The 21,440-nt window shown below is 44.5% G+C and overlaps 1 protein-coding gene across 2 annotated transcripts in view; it reads left to right on the top strand.

Moving 5' to 3' along the window:
- LOC110522834 (erbin) overlaps positions 1 to 21,440 on the top strand; it is a 112,693-nt gene that overhangs the window by 18,179 nt on the left and 73,074 nt on the right. For both annotated transcript variants that reach the window (XM_090234281.1, XM_036977110.2), the window contains exon 2: positions 3,573 to 3,648. The gene's annotated coding sequence lies outside the window, so the exon portion shown is untranslated. The remainder of the gene's footprint in view (positions 1 to 3,572; positions 3,649 to 21,440) is intronic.

The following is a 21,440-nucleotide window of genomic DNA, read 5'->3' as shown; positions in this document are numbered from 1 at the left end:
GAAAGATAATGTTTAAGTTCCTTGCTCAGAACATGAGAACATATGAAAGCTGGTGGTTCCTTTTAACATGAGTCTTCAATATTCCCAGGTAAGAGGTTTTAGGTTGAGGTTATTATAGGAATTATAGGACTATTTCCCTCTATACCATTTGTATTTCATGAACCTTTGACTATTGGATGTTCTTATATGCACTTTAGTATTGCCAGTGTAACAGTATAGCTTCCGTCCCTCTCCTCCCTGGGCTCGAACCAGGAACACAACGACAACAGCCACCCTCAAAGCAGCATTACCCATGCAGGGCAAGGGGAACAACTACTCCAAGGCTCAGAGCGAGTGACGTTTGAAACACTATTAGCGCGCGCTAACTAGATAGCCATTTCACTTTGGTTACACCAGCCTCATCTCGGGAGTTGATATGCTTGAAGTCATAAACAGCACGATGCTTGACGCATAACAAAGAGCTGCTGTTTGAATGAATGTTTACGCGCCTGCTTCTGCCTACCACCGCTCAGTCAGATACTTAGATACTTGTATGCTCAGTTAGATTATATGCAACGCAGGACACGCTAGATAATATCTAGTAATATCATCAACCATGTGTAGTTAACTAGTGATTATGATTGACTGATTGTTTTTTATACGATAAGTTTAATGCTAGTTAACAATTTACCTTGGCTTACTGCATTCGCGTAACAGGCGAGGCAGGTCGTTATTGCGTTGGACAAGTTAACTGTAAGGTTGCAATATTGGATCCCCCGAGATGACAAGGTGAAAATCTGTTGTTCTGCCCCTGAACGAGGCAGTTAACTCACCGTTCCTAGGCCGTCATTGAAAATAAGAATGTGTTCTTAACTGACTTGCCTAGATAAAAAGATTAAATAAAGGTGTAAAAAAAAAAAGAAAATAGGCAAAATCGGTGTCCAAAAATAATTGTTATGAAAACTTGAAATCGGCCCTAATTAATCTGGCCATTCCGATTAATCGGTCGACCTCTCGTACCCATGTCAAATATTTTTAGTCTCCCGAGGGGGAATAGGTTTTGTCGTGCCCTCTTCATGACTGTGTTGGTGTGCTTGGACCATGTTAGTTTGTTGGTGATGTGGACACCAAGGAACTCTCAACCTGCTCCACTGCAGACCCATCAATGAGAAGGGTGGCGTGCTCGGTCATCTTTTTCCTGTAGTCCACAATCATCTCTTTTATCTTGATCACATTGAGGGGTTGTTGTCCTGGCACCACACGGACAGGTCTCTGACCACCCTATAGGCTGTCTCGTCGTTGTCGGTGATCAGGCCTACCACTGTTGTGTCATCAGCCAACTTAGTGAACAGGGAGTACAGGAGGGGGCTGAGGATCAGCGTGGCGGATGTGTTGTTACCTACCCTTACCACCTGGGAGCGGCCCGTCAGGAAGTCCAGGGTCCAGTTGCAGAGGGAGGTGTTTAGTCCCAGGGTCCTTAGCTTATTGATGAGCTTTAAGGACACTATGGTGTTGAACGCTGAGCTGTAGTCAATGAATAGCATTCTCACATAGGTGTTCCTTTTGTTCAGGTGGGAAAGGGCAGTGTGGAGTGCAATAGAGATTGCGTCATCTGTGGATCTGTTGGGACGGTATGCAAATTGGAGTGGGTTTAAGGTTTCTGGGATAATGGTGTTGATGTGAGCCATGACCAGCCTTTCAAAGCACTTCATGGCTACAGACGTGACTGCTACAGGTCGGCGTGATCACACAGTCTTCCAGAACAGCTGGTGCTCTCTCGCATGTTTCAGTGTCATTTGCCTCGATGCGAGCATAGAAGTAGTTTAGCTCATCTGGTAGGCTCATGTCACTGGGCAGCTCTCGGCTGTGCTTTCCTTTGTAGTCTAATGGTTTGCAAGCCCTAACACATCCAACGAGCGTCAGAGCTGGTGTAGTATGATTCGATCTTAGTCCTGTATTGACTCGTTGCCTGTTTGATGGTTTTTCGGAGGGCATAGCGGGATTTCGTATAAGCATCCGGGTTAGAGTTCCACTCCTCGAAAGCGCAAGCTCTAGCGTTTAGCTCAGTGCGGATGTTGCCTATAAGCCATGGCTTCCTGTTGGGGTATGTACGTACGGTCACTGTGGGGATGACGTCATCGATGCACTTATTGATGAAGCCAATGACTGATGTGGTGTACTCCAATGCCATCGGAGGAATCACAGAACATATGTCAGTCTGTGCTAGCAAAACAGTCTTGTAGCTTAGCATCTGCTTTATCTGACCACTTTTTTATTGATCAAGTCACTGGTGCTTCTTGCTTTAATTTTTGCTTGTAAGCATTTCCGTTAGGGAACGTATACTCTGAAGTGCTCGTGTGCAATTACTCAATTTGCCTTTGCACTCCTAAACATCACATTGTTTTTTTTACTTTGGCAATGGGTAAAGTCTATAAAACGTAGTCCACTCTGTTCGTAACAGATGGTAATTTTGGGAACTGCAAACTGTATTGAGATGAAATGTTAATCAATGTGAAAATTAGCAGAATGTCGGCCAAAATCCATCTCGTTCCATCTTCACCCACTGCCGGCCACTGGGCTTCCTCTCACTACCATATATTTGGTAGTAATATCTGTCTCATTGCTCTGTCTGTGGTTTAATTGTTTGAAACCTGAACGTTTTACTTTACTTCAAATAGTGAGGCATGTCTTACCTTGCTTCAAAGTAGCCTTGCAAAATCCATCTGTAGAAACAAGGCAATTAGTTTTTAAAGACTTCCTCATGCCATTATCCAGAATTTCTCTCCTGTTCTATTGGATTTCATATCAACTTTCTTTCATTGTCCAGAAGCCAAAGCAGAATCCTATATTAGTAACCCATCATAGGTTTCACTCTCACCAAAATATGTCCAAAATAAGCCCTACATTTCTATGGGTTTATTTTGGGCCTAAGCTTGTCGCCTACCTTAGAGCCTTGGGAAGACTCCTATTGCCAGAGCAGTAATATAAGCATCTCGTAATTATATACAGATCTCTGATAGTATTTTCTGTTGGTCTCTTAATTTTACTGTTTGAAAAAAATGTTAATGAGGGTCAGTTAGTCGGCAGCAAAATTGACCGAAATTTGCATCCCTAATTGATTCAAAAGTCAATGTAGCCTAATAAGCTATTTGTAAACACTGCATTGTTTGTGTTTTTCAAATGTCATTGTTGCCCAAGATATGGGTTCTGGTGCATATTTTAAGTTTTTTTTTCAAATTGGAGTGTCACAAAAGTCGATATGTAAAACGACACAATGAAATGTAGGCCTATGCACTGCCTCAGATAAACTGTTTATTTTATGAGCATAGCCTCAGAGTGGGGTATGGTGGAATTCTGGACTCCGGAGTATCACTGAATGCAATGAACAAAAACAGCTCTTTTGCAAAATCCTTACATCACATAACCCCCCCCCTCTTTCTCCATGTTGGTTTAAGTAGATAAAGATAATTTGGCTTGGATAATCCTGTCTAATAAGGGTAATGGGCCATTTAGGCTTAACCCTAAGATTATGAGAAGATTTAGCATAAGTGTTTCTGTACTTAGCCAACGTATCTGCTTATTCCCTTCTCCAGATAAGCACCTGTGCTGCTGTTGGGTCTCTCACCTGCCACCACTTGGGATCCAGTAGCCCGGGTCATAAATGACAAGGTAAGGTAATGAATGGCCTGCTGGGAATGACTTTGAGCCTTGCTCTGTGTAATGGCCTGCTTGGCTTGACTGTGAACCTAGCTCTGGCTAACATCATGACTCTGATCAAGGCTGGTTGATGAAATGTGGTGTTTTTTAATGATAAAGAAGGGTTTTTCAGACAACCTCCATTTGACCCCAAAAGTGGCTGAATAGACTACCCCTCACGTATCTTTTCTGTAACATGGCAATCTTTGGATCCTCCATAGCCTTCATAGCCTTGCTCTGTTACTGGTCTGACTTTAGCTTTCTCAACCATATGTAATTTGCAATGAGGCCTGGAAAGGGTTGTTAACATGCTTGTTTCTGTGTTCGCTCGTCTACATGATCAAGAGGTCTGACTCGAGACTGCTCGCACGCCTGTTAAATCGGTAATTTAAGACACTTTGGCCGTTCAATGTGTCCTATCTTTTGGCCTCCAGGAGAACAGGGTGGGGTGCTGCTCCTGTTGATGCTTTTCAGGTTTGGGCTCATGTTTTGCATAAGCACACCAGGAGCTCTCCTCTGAACCTTTTGTGTAAAACACTGCGGTAAATCCTGTATTGAAATGTGCCATGGTGGTGGTACATTTCCATACAGGATTTACCACAGTGTTTTACCCAGAAGACACGTTTCGGTTTTCATCTATGCATGCCAGTACCCGTGTCTAACTTGGCCAAGGCTCCGGCGGATCTGCTCTCACTTGGGGCCAAGGGCAGGCCACTGGTACTCTTCATCTATAATTTACATAACAATGGCTAACTGTGAACACCGTCTCACAAAGCAACTGTTTTGATTATGCAGAGGTTGTTGATTTATAGACTGCAAATTTCGTGGTATCCAATGGTCGTTACAGTCTTGTCCCATCGCTGCAACTCCCGTACGGACTCGGGAGAGGCGAAGGTCGAGAGCCGTGCGTTCTCCGAAACACAACCCAGCCCAGCCGCTCTGCTTCTTGACACAATGCCCGCTTAACCCTGAAGCCAGCCGCACCAATGTGTCGGAGGAAACACCGTACAACTGGCGATTGGGTCAGCATGCATTGCGCCTGGCCCGCCACAGGAGTCACTAGAGCGCGATGGGACAAGAGCATCCCTGCCAGGCCAAATCCTCCCCTAACCAGGACGACGCTGGGCCAATTGTGCGCCGCCCCATGGGTCTCCCGGTCATGGGAGCTCCATAGCAGCTCCTCCATGATCTTTTTTTATTCCATTTAAAAAAAAGAAATTCTCCTCAATTTCGTGATATCCCAATTGGTAGTTAAAGTCTTGTCTAATCGCTGCAACTCTCGTATGGAATCGGGAGAAGCAAAGGTTGATAGCCGTGAGTCCTCCGAAACACAATTCACACTGCTTCTTGACACACTTCCTCACTTAACCCAGAAGCCAGCCACACCATTGTGTCGGAGGAAACACCGTACGCCTGGTGCCCGGCCCGCCACAGGAGTTGCTAGTGCGCGATGGGACAAGGATGTCCCTGCCGGCCAAACCCTCCCCTAACCTGGACAACGCTGGACCAATTGTGATCCGCCCCATGGGTCTTCCTGCAATGCAGTGCCGTAGACTACTGCGCCACTCGGGAGGCCCCGACAACAGAGATCTCTGATAGTGCTCAGTCCACCCTTCCTCACTACACTTCCGTCCAGTGTATTTTCCATTGCATGAGGTTGCCTGGCCTGGCCTCAACACTGTTGAATATTGTGGCTGATCTAAGGACATGTTGAACTCTCAGGATAGCACTTGATAGACCAGTCGTGACACACTGGTGTGCCCCCGAGGAACTCTCAGGTGTGCCGCGAAATGCATATGGAATGTTGACTTGTAACGCTCAGATAATACATTAAATAGCAAATGGTTACATCTGTATCGTTGTCCGTTGTCCGTTGCGCTCAGGCTCTGAGATTTGTATCATTTGAGCGGCGTGCATCACAAGCAAAGTAATTTGTATCAATTTACTTTGACTGGCTTGTGAGAATCGTTAGCACAGGCAAGTCTTTTTTAAGTGCATAGATTACATGTATTCTCTTCCCCTGCCCCTGTTCCGACAGGTGCATGATAATTGTCTATTCTAAATCAAAGCGAATTTCACATACAGTACCAGTCTAAAGTTTGGACACACCTACTCACTCAAGGGTTTTTCCACATGTTCTACATTGTAGAATAATAGTGAAGACATCACAACTATGAAATAACACATGTGGTAACCAAAAAAGTGTTAAACAAATAAAAATATATTTGAGATTTGAGATTCTTGATGACAGCTTTGCACACTCTTGGCATTCTCTCAACCAGCTTCACCTGGAATGCTTTTCCAACAATATTGAGAGTTCCCACATATGCTGAGCGCTTGTTGGCTGCTTTCCCTTCACTCTGTGGTCCAACTCATCCCAAACCATCTCAATTGGGTTGAGGTCAGGTGATTGTGGAGGCCAGGTCATCTGATGTAGCACTCCATTACTCTCCTTCTTGGTCAAATAGCCCGTACACAGCCTGGAGGTGTGTTGGGTCTTGTCCTGTTGAAAAACAAATGATAGTCCCACTAAGCGCAAACCAGACGGGATGGATTATTGCTGAAAAAAGCTGGGGTAACCATGGTGGTTAAGTGTACCTTGAATTCTAAACAAATCACAGACAGTGTCACCAGCAAAGCACCATCACACCTCCTCCCCCATGCTTCACAGTGGGAACTACACATGCAGAGATAATCCGTTCACCTACTCTGCATCTCACAAAGACACGGCGGTTGGAACCAAAAATATCAAATTTGCACTCATCAGACCAAAGGACAGATTTCCACCACTCTAATGTCCATTGCTTGTGTTTCTTGGCCCAAACAAGTCTCTTCTTCTTATTGTTGTCCTTTAGTAGTGGTTTCTTTGCAGCAATTCGACTATGAAGGCCTGATTCACGCAGTCTCTGAACAGTTGATGTTGAGATGTCTGTTACTTGCCCTCTGTGAAGCATTTATTTGGGCTGCAATTTTTGAGACTGGTAATTCTAATTAACTTATCTTCTGCAGCAGAGGTAACTCTGGGTCTTCCTTTCCTCTGGCGGTCCTCATGATAGCCAGTTTCATCATAGTGCTTGAAGGTTTTTGCGACTGCACTTAAAGAAACTTGAAAAGTTCTTGAAATGCTCCAGATTAACTAACTGACCTTCAATTCTTAAAGTAATGAGGGACTGTTGTTTCTCTGCTTATTGGAGTTGTTCTTGTCATAATATGGACTTGGTCTTTTACCAAGTAGGGCTTTCTTCTGTATGCCACCTTTACCTTGTTACAACACAACTGATTGGCTCAAACGCATTAAGAAGGATAGAAATTCCACAAATGAACTTTTAACAAGGCACACCAGTTAATTGAAATGCATTCCAGATGACTACCCCATGAAGCTGGTTGAGAGAATGCCAAGAGTGTGCAAAGCTGTCATCAAGGTAAAGGGTGAAATCTGCCGTGACAGGTGACTACTTTGAAGAATCTCAAATATAAAATATATTTTAGAGGTCGACCGATTTTATGATTTTTCAACGCCGATATCGATTATTGGAGGACCAAAAATAGCCGATACCGATAAATCGCCCAAATTTTATATATATATTTGTAATAATGACAATTACAACGATACTGAATGAACACTTTTATATTTTAACTTAAAATCAAATCATAAATCATAACATTTTATTTGTCACATACACATGGTTAGCAGATGTTAATGCGAGTGTAGCGAAATGCTTGTGCTTCTAGTTCCGACAATGCAGTAATTACCAACGAGTAATCTAGCTAACAATTCCAAAACTACTACCTTATACACACAAGTGTAAAGGGATAAAGAATATGTACATAAAGATATATGAATGAGTGATGGTACAGAGCGACATAGGCAAGATGCAGTAGATGGTATCGAGTACAGTATATACATATGAGATGAGTATGTAAACAAAGTGGCATAGTTAAAGTGGCTAGTGATACATGTATTACATAAAGATGCAGTAGATGATATAGAGTACAGTATATACGTATACATATGAGAGGAATAATGTAGGGTATGTAAACATTATATTAGGTAGCATTGTTTAAAGTGGCTAGTGATATATTTTACATCAATTCCCATTATTAAAGTGGCTGGAGTTGAGTCAGTGTGTTGGCAGCAGCCACTCAATGTTAGTGGTGGCTGTTTAACAGTCTGATGGCCTTGAGAAAGAAGCTGTTTTTCAGTCTCTCGGTCCCAGCTTTGATGCACCTGTACTGACCTCGCCTTCTGGATGATAGCGGGATGAACAGGCAGTGGCTCGGGTAGTTGTTGTCCTTGATGATCTTTCTGGCCTTCCTGTGAAATTGGGTGGTGTAGGTGTCCTGGAGGGTAAGTAGTTTGCCCCCGGTGATGCGTTGTGCAGACCTCACTACCCTCTGGAGAGCCTTAGGCTTGTGGGCGGAGCAGTTGCCGTACCAGGCAGTGATACAGCCCGACAGGATGCTCTCGATTGTGCATCTGTAGAAGTTTGTGAGTGCTTTTGGTGACAAGCCAAATTTCTTCAGCCTCCTGAGGTTGAAGAGGCGCTGCTGCGCCTTCTTCACGATGCTGTCTGTGTGGGTGGACCAATTCAGTGTGTCTGTGATGTGTACGCCGAGGAACTTAAAACTTACTACCCTCTCCACTGCTGTTCCATCGATGTGGATAGGGGGGTGTTCCCTCTGCTGTTTCCTGAAGTCCACAATCATCTCCTTAGTTTTGTTGACGTTGAGTGTGAGGTTATTTTCCTGACACCACACTCCGAGGGCCCTCACCTCCTCCCTGTAGGCCGTCTCGTCGTTGTTGGTAATCAAGCCTACCACTGTTGTGTCGTCCGCAGACTTGATGATTGAGTTGGAGGCGTGCGTGGCCACGCAGTCGTGGGTGAACAGGGAGTACAGGAGAGGGCTCTGAAAGCACCCTTGTGGGGCCCCAGTGTTGAGGATCAGCGGGGTGGAGATGTTGTTACCTACCCTCACCACCTGGGGGCGGCCCGTCAGGAAGTCCAGTACCCAGTTGCACAGGGCAGGGTCGAGACCCGGCGTCTCGAGCTTGATGACGAGTTTGGAGGGTACTATGGTGTTAAATGCTGAGCTGTAGTCGATGAACAGCATTCTCACATAGGTATTCCTCTTGTCCAGATGGGTTAGGGCAGTGTGCAGTGTGGTTGAGATTGCATCGTCTGTGGACCTATTTGGGCGGTAAGAAAATTGGAGTGGGTCTAGGGTGTCAGGTAGGGTGGAGGTGATATGGTCCTTGACTAGTCTCTCAAAGCACTTCATGATGACGGAAGCTCAGTTACCTTAGCTTTCTTGGGAACAGGAACAATGGTGGCCCTCTTGAAGCATGTGGGAACAGCAGACTGGGATAGGGATTGATTATGTCCGTAAACACACCAGCCAGCTGGTCTGCGCATGCTCTGAGGGCGCAGCTGGGGATGCCGTCTGGGCCTGCAGCCTTGTAATAGATCAATAAAATCTATTTAGTCTCAAATAAATAAATATTGAAACATGCTCAAATATCAAATTCCCAGTTTAAATAATGCCAAAACACAGTGTTGGAGAAGAAAGTAAAAGTGCATAATGTGTAATGTAAAAATTATAACGTTTTAAGTTCCTTGCTCAGAACATATGAAAGCTGATGGTTCAATATTCCCAGTTCTTCAATATTCCCAGTTAAGAAGTTTTAGGTTGTAGTTATTATAGGAATTATGACACGTCGACTATTTCTCTCTATGCCATTTGTATTTCATATACTTTTGACTATTGGATGTTCTAATAGGCACTTGAGTATTGCCAGCCTAATCTCAGGAGATGATAGGCTTGAAGTCATAAACAGTGCTGTGAAACATGCCAGCAGCTCTTAGCAATGCTAACGCAGTAAAGTTTCAATGAATGCTTACGAGCCTGCTACCACCGCTCAGTCAGACTGCTCTATCAAATATCAAATCATAGACTTAATTATAATATAATAAACACAGACGTATGAGCCTTTGGTCATTAATATGGTCAAATCCGGAAACTATCATTTCGAAAACAAAACGTTTATTTTTTCAGTGCATTACGGAACCGTTCCCTATTTTATGGAACGGGTGGCAACCCTAAGTCTAAATATTGCTTTTACATTGCACAACCTTCAATGTTATGTCATAATTATGTAAAATTCTGGAAAATCACTTCGCAACGAGCCAGGCTTTTCATAGCCGATCATTCAGAGTATCTCTACCACTCCTGCTGTCTCTAGAGAGTTGAAAACAGCAGGTCTGGGACAGGTAGCACATCCGCTGAACAGGTCAGGGTTCCATAGCCGCAGGCAGAACAGTTTAAACTGGAGCAGCAGCACGGCCAGGTGGACTGGGGACAGCAAGGAGTCATCAGGCCAGGTAGTCCTGATGCATGGTCCTATTGCTCAGGTCCTATTGCTCAGGTCCTCTGAGAGAAAGAAAGAAAGAGCAAATTAGAGAGAGCATACTTAAATTCACACAGGACACCGGATAAGACAGGAGAAATACTCCAGATATAACAGACTGACCCTAGCCCCCCGACACATAAACTACTGCAGCATAAATACTGGAGGTTGAGACAGGAGGGGTCGGGAGACACTGTGGCCCCATCTGACGATACCCCCGGACAGGGCCAAACAGGCAGGATATAATCCCACCCACTGCCAAAGCACAGCCCCCACACCACTAGAGGGATATCTTCAACCACCAACTTACCATCCTGAGACAAGGCTGAGTATAGCCCACAAAGATCTCTGCCACCGCACAACCCAAGGGGGGGGCGCCAACCCAGACAGGAAGATCACGTCAGTGACTCAACCCACTCAAGTGGCGCACCCTCCTAGGGACGGCATGGAAGAGCACCAGTAAGCCAGTGACTCAGCCCCTGTAATAGGGTTAGAGGCTGAGAATCCCAGTGGAGAGAGGGGAATAGGGCTGGCACAATTACAGTATAATCGTGTAACTGCCGATTATGGATGAAGACCGCCATGGAAATTATATAACCGTCTTGACCGTAAAAATTAAAAAAGCCTGGCATTTGTGAGGTTAAGTCCATTTGACTGACCAATAGCCGTCATCCAAAATTCCATGACCATCACAGACCTAGTGGTTAGGCTGTACATTTCCTTACTTAAGCTGTGTTCGAATACCCATACTAACATACTGTATACTACATACTCAATGAGTATATACTACATACTATTAGTTCATTTTCGTATACTGTAAATTACCCGTATCGTTTCAGTTGAGCGTACTAGAAGTTGATGGAACTTCTACTGGAAGTTGATGCTGTTGCTATGCAACCGCTTGCTAGCTTGTTAGCATAACAAATTACTAGTTAAACATTTTAAGATTGCAGGTGTGTTCGTGAATTCAATTGTCAATTGAGTGTTCTCTGGGCGTTCGTAAATCCAGAGCACTTCGCCCCTAGGAGCGTTCAGAGCGCACACTGCTGGACACTGGCCGAGGAGTAGGGTTGATCTGAGCATTCAATGGCAGTCAAGCACCAAAGATAACTGGCTAGTGTAGGCTAGCTACTTTCAAACACAAATGAGAGAACACCTCACTCTGACCATTTTACTCGCCCTAGCAGAGCTGGTTAGGCTGTTTTCCTGTAATCCAGAGCGTTTGTAACTGTGCTACTGGCAATAATTTAATGAAGCTTTTTTTTGCCGACGTTTAACGCAAGCCGTACTTAACGGGTGTTGAGCATTCGTAAATTCATGAGTTATTCTGCGCGAGAGAAATCGGATGAGATAGCCATTGAATCGCACGACTATACCACTTAGCTAAGAGTTAAGTAAATAATCAAGTCAATAAATGTTGGGATGTTAATTAGAAAGCAGAGAGTCAATAAACTGCCTGGCAAGTTCGATGTATTAGTAGCCAACTAACGTTAGGTAACTAGCTAACATACCGGTACATACTGCTGTAATGCTATGCGGTTTGTAAGGATAGCGTAGCTAACAAATTGTCAGCAAACATAACGTAACGTAACTTATGGCATTACGTTTTTCAACATTTTCTTAACATTTATCATAATTAGTTAAAGCAATGAATTTGTATCCGTTCTCGTCGTACTTTCTTCAAATCTGAAAATGTCCACGCCCATTTTAGAGGAATTGCATTATGGGCCCTAAAAGCACGGAAATAGTGTACACTGCATGTATACTTCGTATTTTGGTGAATTTAGTATGTCGTCCGGGAACTTTTGAGAGCAAGGAAATCCTTACCGTAGCCATTTAGGCAGATTAATATAAATATCTGACATACCAGTGGTTGCTGGTTATGGGCTCTGCTATTCTTTTGCATATTATATAGTCACAGTATTCTTCTGACACCATGTTCTCTGTCTTCACTTCCTGTTAGTGGTAGTAGCAGAAGTTTTTTTTCCCCCACAGAAGTGTTGACAGATCAACCTCGGGCCTCAGCACTTGTCACTGTACTGCTGCCAACTAGGGGTGTTGCGTTTAAATGAAACAAATACCTAATGCAACAATCCTGTAACCTTAGTAGGAGATATGCATCATTCAAATGATTTTTCACTGATATAAAGCGGTCCGCACGTCATCCTCGTTAACAGTTAAAAAATAGCAGAGCGTGAGACAGGGAAGCGACAGCAGCGAAGTCCTATATGGCAATAGTTTGAGAAGTTAAATGAGAAGGTTGTGAAATACAAACTTTGTGGAATTGAGCTACAGCCCAGACAGTACACATACATCTCGCTGACGATGTAGTATGTAGAGCGTTTGCGCATTGTCGAGATGCCGCTGAGACGTCGGCATTAGATCGCATTTGCCATTCAGCCGCTGTTTGGACAATGCATGTCAAAGCTACTAAATTATACGGACAATAATAAAAACAATATGCTTTACATTTTCCATACCAGGCGGTGATGCAACCAGTGCTCTCGATGGTGCATCTGTAACACTTTTTGAGGATCTGGGGACCCATGCAAATCTTTTCAGTCTCCTGTGGGGGAAAAGGCATTGTCGTTCCCTCTTCACGACTGTCTTGGTGTGTTTGGACCATGATAGTTTGTTGGTGATGTGGACACCAAGGAACTTGAAACTCTCGATTCGCTCCGACTACAACCCTGTCGATGTTAATGGGGACCTGTTCGGCCCTCCTTTTTCTGAAGTCATTGTCTTGTTTACATTGAGAGAGAGGTTGTTGTTCTTTCACCACACTGTCAGGTCTCTGACCTCCTCCCTATAGGCTGTCTCATCGTTGTCGGTGATCAGGCCTACCACTGTTGTGTCGTCAGCAATCTTAATGATGGTGTTGGAGTTGTGCTTAGCAACGCAGTCATGGGTGAACAAGCAGTACAGGAGGGGACTAAGCAAGCACCCCTGACAGTCCCCAGTGTTGAGGATCAGCGTGGCAGATGTGTTGTTGCCTACTCTTACCACCTGGGGGCGGCCTGTCAGGAAGTCCAGGATCCAGTTGCTGAGGGAGGTGTTTAGACCCAGGGCCCTTAGCTTAGTGATGAGCTTTGTGGGTACTATGGTGTTGAACGCTGAGCTGTAGTCAATGAACAGCATTCTGACATAGGTGTTCCTTTTGTCCAGGTGGGAAAGGGCAGTGTTGAGTGTGATTTGAGATCTGTAGATATGTTGGGTCAATGTTGGAATTGGAGTGGGTCTAGGATTTCCGGGATGATGGTGTTGATGTGAGCCATGACCAGCCTTTCAAAGCACTTCATGACTGCTGATGTGTGTGCTACGTGGCGTTAAGGCAGGTTACCTTCGCTTTCTTTGGCACAGGGACTATGGTGATCTGCTTGAATCATGTAGGTATTACAGACTCGGTCAGGGAGAGGTTGAAAATGTCAGTGAAGACACTTGCCAGTTGGTCCGCGCATGCTTTCAGTACACGTCCTGGTAATCCGTATGGCCCCGCGGCTTTGTGAATGTTGACCTGTTTAAAGGTCTTGCTCACATCGGCTACGGATAGCGTGATCACACAGTATGTAGTTTGGAGAACGTTTCCACATTGGCCAGATGACGGCGAGACATTAGAATAGAATGTTGATGCCTGGCCGACATATAAACAATGTAGAACTGTATAATTTCCAATGTAGACATTCTAAATACATCTGCAAGACGTCTTGCCAATGTGCTAACGCTCTCTATACTACATCTTCCTGATGTATCATGTATATGTTGTGCCTTCGATGGGCAGTGCATTCGCAAAGTATTCAGACCCCTTACCTTTTTCCACGTTTTGTTACTTTACAGCCTTATTCTAAAATTAAATGTTTACCTCATCAATCTACACACAATACCCCATAACGACAAAGCCAAAACAGGTTTATAGATTATTTGAAAATGTATTAAATCAAAACAACTGAATTACCTTATTTACGTAAGTATTCAGATCCTTTGCTATGATACTCAAAATAAAGCTCAAGTACATCCTGTTCCCATTGATCATCCTTGACATTTTGCTACAACTTGATTGGAGTTCACCTGTGGTAAATTGATAAGACATGAGGCAAACACTTGTCTATGTAAGGTCCCACAGTTGATAGTGCATGTCAGAGCAAAAACCAAACCATGAGGTCGAAGGAATTGTCCATAGAGCTCCGAGACAGGATTGTGTCAAGGCACAGATCTGGGGAAGGGTACCAAAACATTTCTGCAGCATTGATGATCCACAAGAACACAATGGCTTCCATCATTTTTAAATGGAAGAAGTTTGGAACCGCCAAGACTCTTCCTAGAGCTGGCCGCCTGGCCAAACTGAGCAATTGGGAGAGATGCTCACTCTGACAGAGCTCCAGAGTTCCTCTGTGGAGATGGAAGAAATCAGGCCTTTGTGGTAGAGTGGCCAGACGAAAGCCACTCCTCAGTAAAAGGCACATGATAGCCTGCTTGGAGTTTGCCAAAAGGCACCTAAAGGACTCCCAAACCATGAGAAACAAGATTCTCTGGTCTGATGAAATCAAGATTGAACTCTTTGGCCTGAAATCCAAGCGTCACGTCTGGAGGAAACCTGGCACCATCCCTACGGTGAAGCATGGTGGTTGCAGCATCGTGCTGTGGGGATGTTTATCAGCGGCAAGAACTGGGAGACTAGTCAGGATCGAGGAAAAGATTAACGGTGTAAAGTACAGAGAGATACTTGAATGAAAACCTGCTACAGAGCACTCAGGACCTCAGACTGGGGTGAAGGTTCACCTCCCAACAGGACAACTACCCTTAGCACACAGCCAGGACAAAGCAGGAGTGGCTTCGGGACAAGTCTCTGAATGTTCTTGACTGGACCAGCCAAAGCCCGGACTTGAACCCGATCGATCATCTTTTGAGAGACCTGAAAATAGCTGTGCAGCAACGCTCCCCATCCAACCTGACAGAGCTTGAGAGGATCTGCGGAAAATATTGGGAGAAACTCCCCAAAAAACAGGTGTGCCAAGCTTGTAGTGTCATACCCAAAATATTTGAGGCTGTAATCGCTGCCAAAGGTGCTTCAACAAAGTACTGAGTAAAGGGTCTGAATACATATGTAAGTGTGATATTTCAGTTTTTATTTGTAATAAATTGTTTCTTGTAACATCACCCTATCCCTGTAACATCACACAGATTTCCTTGCTCTCACACACGTTCACAGAGGTATCTGAGCCCTGTTCTGTCTACCCCAAAAGCAATAGGCGAGTATTATTCAATTGACCAAACAATATGGTTGTTTTAGCCAAAGCAATTTACACATGTATTCAGTTTAGTATGACTGTGAGAATCCAACTGTTGCAAAACACCATGCTCTAATCAACTAGGACTAGGCCAATGGAACCATTTAGACATGGCCGAGAATTCAATCCTCAAATGCAGAGAGATTGACTCTAGTTAGAACAGGGATTCCCTTCTTGAAAAGGGAAATTAGGCCTCTTGTGTGTGTAATACCGCATTGTCAGTCTTCTGCATTGTAAATTACAGTCATTTTCCCTGAGTACAGTGTTATCCCTGCTCTAATGGCCCCTTTCAATTTAGTGACATAGCCAGGGCTAACACATGATTACAGACACAGGCCATAGGCTGCAGTTACACTGAGAAAATGACAGAACTTAACCGGCCTCAGTCGTTCACACAGCAACGTTTATCATAGGTTTGGTGTAGGCTACTTGATGTATCATGTCTTCACCCAAATGATAAATGACTGATAAAACTTATGTTTATCATTATTAAGCGATGCTTTACTAGTACTAACTACAGTCTTGCTGGCTGAGACCCACATCTCAATCAGTGGTGAAACAAACAGATGCTGAATCCAAGAGAAGTCACGATGCAACCTGACACCCATACAAACCGTGTCATGCAAATGTAACCCTGGGCTAATATTAATAATACAGACAGTATTACTGCTGCTTTTCAAATGCAGCACATTCCCACAGGCAGGCTGAAGTTGGAATGAGAAAGAAAGGCCTAATGGCTTTGATAATGAATGCATTTCAGTGAATACAGAGGGATCAATTAAGCATATCTCACTGTCTGCGCAGCTTTGATGGCTGTAAACAATTAACCTTTTATCGCTTTGAATGTTATTTGTTGTTAATCTTTTCAGCATAATGTGAGTGGCTCCATCGTGGTGTGTTGACAGTTTACTGTCAAAGCCTTGTTTAAATCAAATCACATTTTATTGATCACATACACATATTTAGCAGATGTTATTGCAGGTGTAGTGAAATGATTGTGTTCCTAGCTCCAACAGTGCAGCAATATCTAACAATTCACAACAATACACACAAATCTAAAAGTAAAATAGTGGAATTAAAAAATATATAAATATTAGGACGAGCAATGTCAGTAGCATTGACTAAAATACAGTAGAATAGAATACAGTATATACATATGAAATGAGTAAAGCAGTATGTAAACATTATTGAAGTGTCTACTGTTCCATTATTAAAGTGACCAGGGATTCCATGTCTATGAATATAGGGCAGCAGCCTCTAAATTGCAGGGTTGAGTAACCGGGTGGTAGCCGGCTAGTGATGGCTATTTAACAGTCTGATGGCCTTGAGATAGAAGCTGTTTTTTAGTCTCTCTGTCCCAGCTTTGATGCACCTGTACTGACCTTGCCTTCTGAATGATAGCGGGGTGAACAGGCCGTGGCTCGGGAGGTTGATGTCCTTGATGATCTTTTTGGCCTTCCTGTGACATCAGGTGCTGTAGGTGTCCTTGGAGGCAGGTAGTGTGCCCCCGGTGATGTGTTGTGCAGACCGCACCACCCCCTTGAGAGCACTTTGGTTGCGTGCGATGCAGTTGCCGTACTAGGCGGTGATACAACCCGACAGGATGCTCTCGATTGTGCATCTGTAAAAGTTTGTGAGTGTCTTAGGGGCCAAGCCAAATTGCGCCACCTTCACCAGACTGTCTGTGTGGGTGGTCCATTTCAGATCATCAGTGATGTGTTTGCCAAGGAATTTTCCACCTTCTCCACTGCCGTCCGTCAATGTTGATAGGGGCGTGCTCCCTCTGCTTTTTCCTGAAGTCCACGATCAGTTCCTTTGTTTTGTTTACGTTAAGGGAGAGGTTATTTTCCTGGCACCCCTCCGCCAGGGCCCTCACCTCCTTCCTGTAGGCTGTCTCGTCATTGTTGGTAATCAGGCCTACTGTGGTCGTGTCATCTGCAAACTTGATGATTGAGTTGGAGGTGTGTGGCCACGCAGTCATGGGAGTATAGGAGGGAGCTGAGCACGCACCCTTGTATGGCCCGTCATGAAGTCCAGGATCCAGTTGCACAGGGCGGCGTTCAGACCCAGGGCCCCGAGCTTAATGATGAGCTTGGAGGGTACTATGGTGTTGAAGGCTGAGCTATAGTCAATGAACAGCATTCTTACATAGGTATTCCACTTGTCCAGGTGAGATAGGGCAGTGTGTAGTGCATTGGCAATTCCATTGTCTGTGAATCTATTGGGGCGTTAAGCAAATTGAAGTGCGTCTCGGGTGATCCTTTACAAGCTTCTCAAAGCACTTCATGATGACAGAATTGAGTGCAACGGGGCAATAGTCATTTAGTTCAGTTACCTTTGCTTTCTTGGGTGGGAGGAGAGTTGTGTGTTTGTTGGGTACCGTATTCTGGTGTGACACACTGAGCGGTTCATTCAATTTGTCATTAAATATTAATAGTGTTGCTCCAACTGATGCAAGGTTGTTTTGGAGACTGTAGTGCTTTATGTTGTTGACGATCAGTCAGAATGACGACTTTGTCGTTGCTTCATAAACCGTTATAAAAGTAGCCTGTGATTTCGAACTAGGCACTGGGGGAAATATAAGCTGTTTTCTGGTCTCATACTCAGCAGGATTGTGAGAAGTCGTGTGTGTGTACGTGCCTGTAAACGTTAGCCTGACCTGAATGTGTCTGACCTGGTTACAGAGACTGGGGGAACTGCATCGCTCTCTCTCGCTCCCCTTGTCTCTCGCTCCTCCTCTCTCTCACTCCCAAACACATATACACACACACACTTCTGAACTGCATCTTGCTTTCAGTCACTTCTAAGGAAACATCACAGAGGAAGCATTGCCCGGAGAGAAAGATTTTTTTTGAGCTGCTTTCACAGTTAGATCCATCCCGGGGTAGTAGAGTCTCTCCTCAGCCTCAGCTCTAAAAACGTGGAGCTACAGTGCAGGGTTTTTAGGAGGTTTTGATTGGTAGGGAAATTACTCCTTTGTCTGGTTTGCATACCTTCCAATCAATTCTCTCCAGCTTGCTTGTTCAGTCACAGAGCTACACTCACTCACTCACTCACTCACTCACTCACTCACTCACTCACTCACCCTCAGGTATCAGTATGAGCGCCAGGCAAGGTGGGCCTCTCTCCCACGCTGCTGGTCACTCATTCACATCATACTGCTACCCAGATGATTAGGTTGTCACTGCCTGGTTGTATTCCACACTGTGCTCTTGAGCACTCACACTCATATCCCAGAGACTATGTGCACTCATGCACTGACTGCAGTCTGCCCTCCTCCCTGTGTCTTTGTAATTCAAAACAAGCCAGCCATGCGAGGCCTGAGACTGTCATATCATGTGTAGCAGAGATCAGGCCAGCCGTAACATCTGAGATGGGAGGATGTCGGGAAGTTAGGTCCTCTCTTGACCCTTGCTTGTTTGTACACTTCAAGATCATTGGTGTCTGCTTGCTCCGTGACTCTAATCTACCTGCATGGGACTCCAGGTATCCATAGGCCAGTGTTGGATGTATGCACATAAAATACTGTAACTGTCTATAGGCTATATATTTTTCATACAAAATGAGCCATAGCCAGGATGTTTTTTTGGCATTCAAGCCATTGCCAGTGTGTTGTGGTTGTCCATTCTGTCTCATGTTGACATACTGTCTGCCTCTATGGCTGCTGGTGAAAGTGTTTCTCGTTCACAGATCGCAAACTGATGCAATGATTCATCATTTACCCCCAAAATGGACTACAGTACTAGTTTCCCGAAAGCCCCTTTTGTTGTGATGACATTGCTGTTGAAAGCAAGTTATTGTTTATAGATCTCTGTTTGTGCAGCAGGGGAGAGGTGAGCCCATAGGCGGTTGTTTCTGAATATACGCCTGCTCGCTGCTTGGCGTCGAACTAAATCGCATATTTAATTAAGGACTTCCCGGCAGAAGGAGGGCTTTTAAACCGGCTGCTATTTATGGACAGCACAGCACCACGCTGTTCTGCTCTCTTTCTCTGCCCAGGCATGGGTCTCAATGACCGAGGGAAGAAGGTGAGAGAGAGAGAGAAAAGTGTGTGTGGGGGGGGGGGGACTAGCTAAATAAGGCAGCTCTCAATTGATATGGCAGCACAGCACTGCGGGAGCAAAGGGGTCAAATACCTTGTGCTGAATGCTGGTGTAGCCCTGTTAATGAGCATATGCTGCTCTGACTGCAGAGGTTGTCTCTACACACAGCGTATAGAATAGGAAGCAGATGGAATCATTCATGCATTCATGCTCCTTTCACTTGCCGTAATAAGGCTTTATACATTTATTCCAACCTGGATCCTTTTCCAATTCAGAACATACAGTATGCAATGTCTTCAGATTGTCATGATGGATATTGTATGTGTATGACATTGCAGATATTTGGAGCAAGTAGGTTAAGTCAACATGTTTTATTTTAATGCTGTATCGAACTGCAATGCATTTAAATGGAGTTTGCACTTAGACCTAAATGTTGGACTTGACTGTACACACTAGGAATGGGCGTGAGTTCTTCAGTACTCGGTACAAGGTTTATATTCGATTTACCTATAATCTAATACAAGTACTCAGAATTTACAAATGTAAATAGTTCATCTTGTCAGATACCAGAATTTTGACTTTGATACCACGTTTAGTATCACAGTACTCTATTCCATCCCGATACTCAATACCAAAACGATACCACAACAAACAAAACAAGAGCATATTAGCCAAAGTCACAGAACGGCACTTGATCCAGACAGATAAACTCAGCTTCTGCTCTTTTCAATCGTTGGGCATCTTTTGACTTCAATATTTTTATATGATATTTTATTATTATATTATATTTACTTCAAAAAAAATTCAGAGACAACCATGTATGCATTAATGAATCAATTATACAATTGTACAGTGAATTTGACTTTGTTTTTACCAATCTAACTACATAACAACATAATGGTAATCATTTAAATAAATGGTAAATCTCTATTGATAAACTGATGTAGCCTAGACCTAACCACAATACAGGTGAATTCATATTCAATAGGAGTGTGTGCATGTTTCCCATCCATTTGGGACTTATTTTATTGTACTCATCAACATTTGCATAGAAGTAGCTTTTTTTAATAAAAATGTGCACTGTCGCTTTAATGGGTAATGACTTAATTCAGGGAGTGATGTGAGAGAGACCGAATAGGTGAATGAATGAAGGTTTTGGTGGCATATTTTGCATTGTGGTTTAAATATTATCACAAACAAAGTACCAGGGTAGTGAATTTATGTTAGCTTTAGCTGTCAGCTAGCAAGGAAAGTTAGCCTACACATCTGGAAGCTACCAGTATCTTCTTGCATTGTAAAGTTTTCTAGCCTGTTTGCCATATCACATTATTCAAGTGTGTTAACTTCTGTGTAGCATGAGTGGGGAGTAAGATGATGTCAGACTCCCAGTGCAGGATAGCAGTGAGTAAGTGGAGCAGGCAGGGTGCAGCCCAGACTCCCAGTGCAGGATAGCAGTGAATAAGTGGAGCAGGCAGGGTGCAGCCCAGACTCCCAGTGCAGGACAGCAGTGAGTAAGTGGAGCAGGCAGGGTGCAGCCCAGACTCCCAGTGCAGAATAGCAGTAAGTGGAGCAGGCAGGGCGCAGCCCAGACTCCCAATGCAGGATAGCAGTAAGTGGAGCAGGCAGGGTGCAGCCCAGACTCCCAGTGCAGGATTGCAGTAAGTGGAGCAGGCAGGGTGCAGCCTAGACTCCCAGTGCAGGATAGCAGGAAGTGAAGCAGGCAGGGTGCAGCCCAGACTCCCAGTGCAGGATAGCAGTAAGTGGAGCAGGCAGGGTGCAGCCCAGACTCCCAGTGCAGGATAGCAGTAAGTGGAGCAGGCAGGGTCCAGTGCAGGATAGCAGTAAGTGGAGCAGGCATGGTGCAGCCCAGACTCCCAGTGCAGGATAGCAGTAAGTGGAGCAGGCAGGGTGCAGCCCAGACTCAGTGCAGGATAGCAGTAAGTGGAGCAGGCAGGGTGCAGCCCAGACTCACAGTGCAGGATAGCAGTAAGTGGAGCAGGCAGGGTGCAGCCCAGACTCACAGTGCAGGAT

The sequence above is a fragment of the Oncorhynchus mykiss genome, chromosome 5, assembly GCF_057628025.1.
Source record: "Oncorhynchus mykiss isolate SJ-2025 chromosome 5, ASM5762802v1, whole genome shotgun sequence".
Lineage (NCBI taxonomy): Eukaryota > Metazoa > Chordata > Actinopteri > Salmoniformes > Salmonidae > Oncorhynchus > Oncorhynchus mykiss.
The sequence above is the reverse complement of the archived record's forward strand: the minus strand, read 5'-3'. Positions and strand labels throughout refer to the sequence as shown.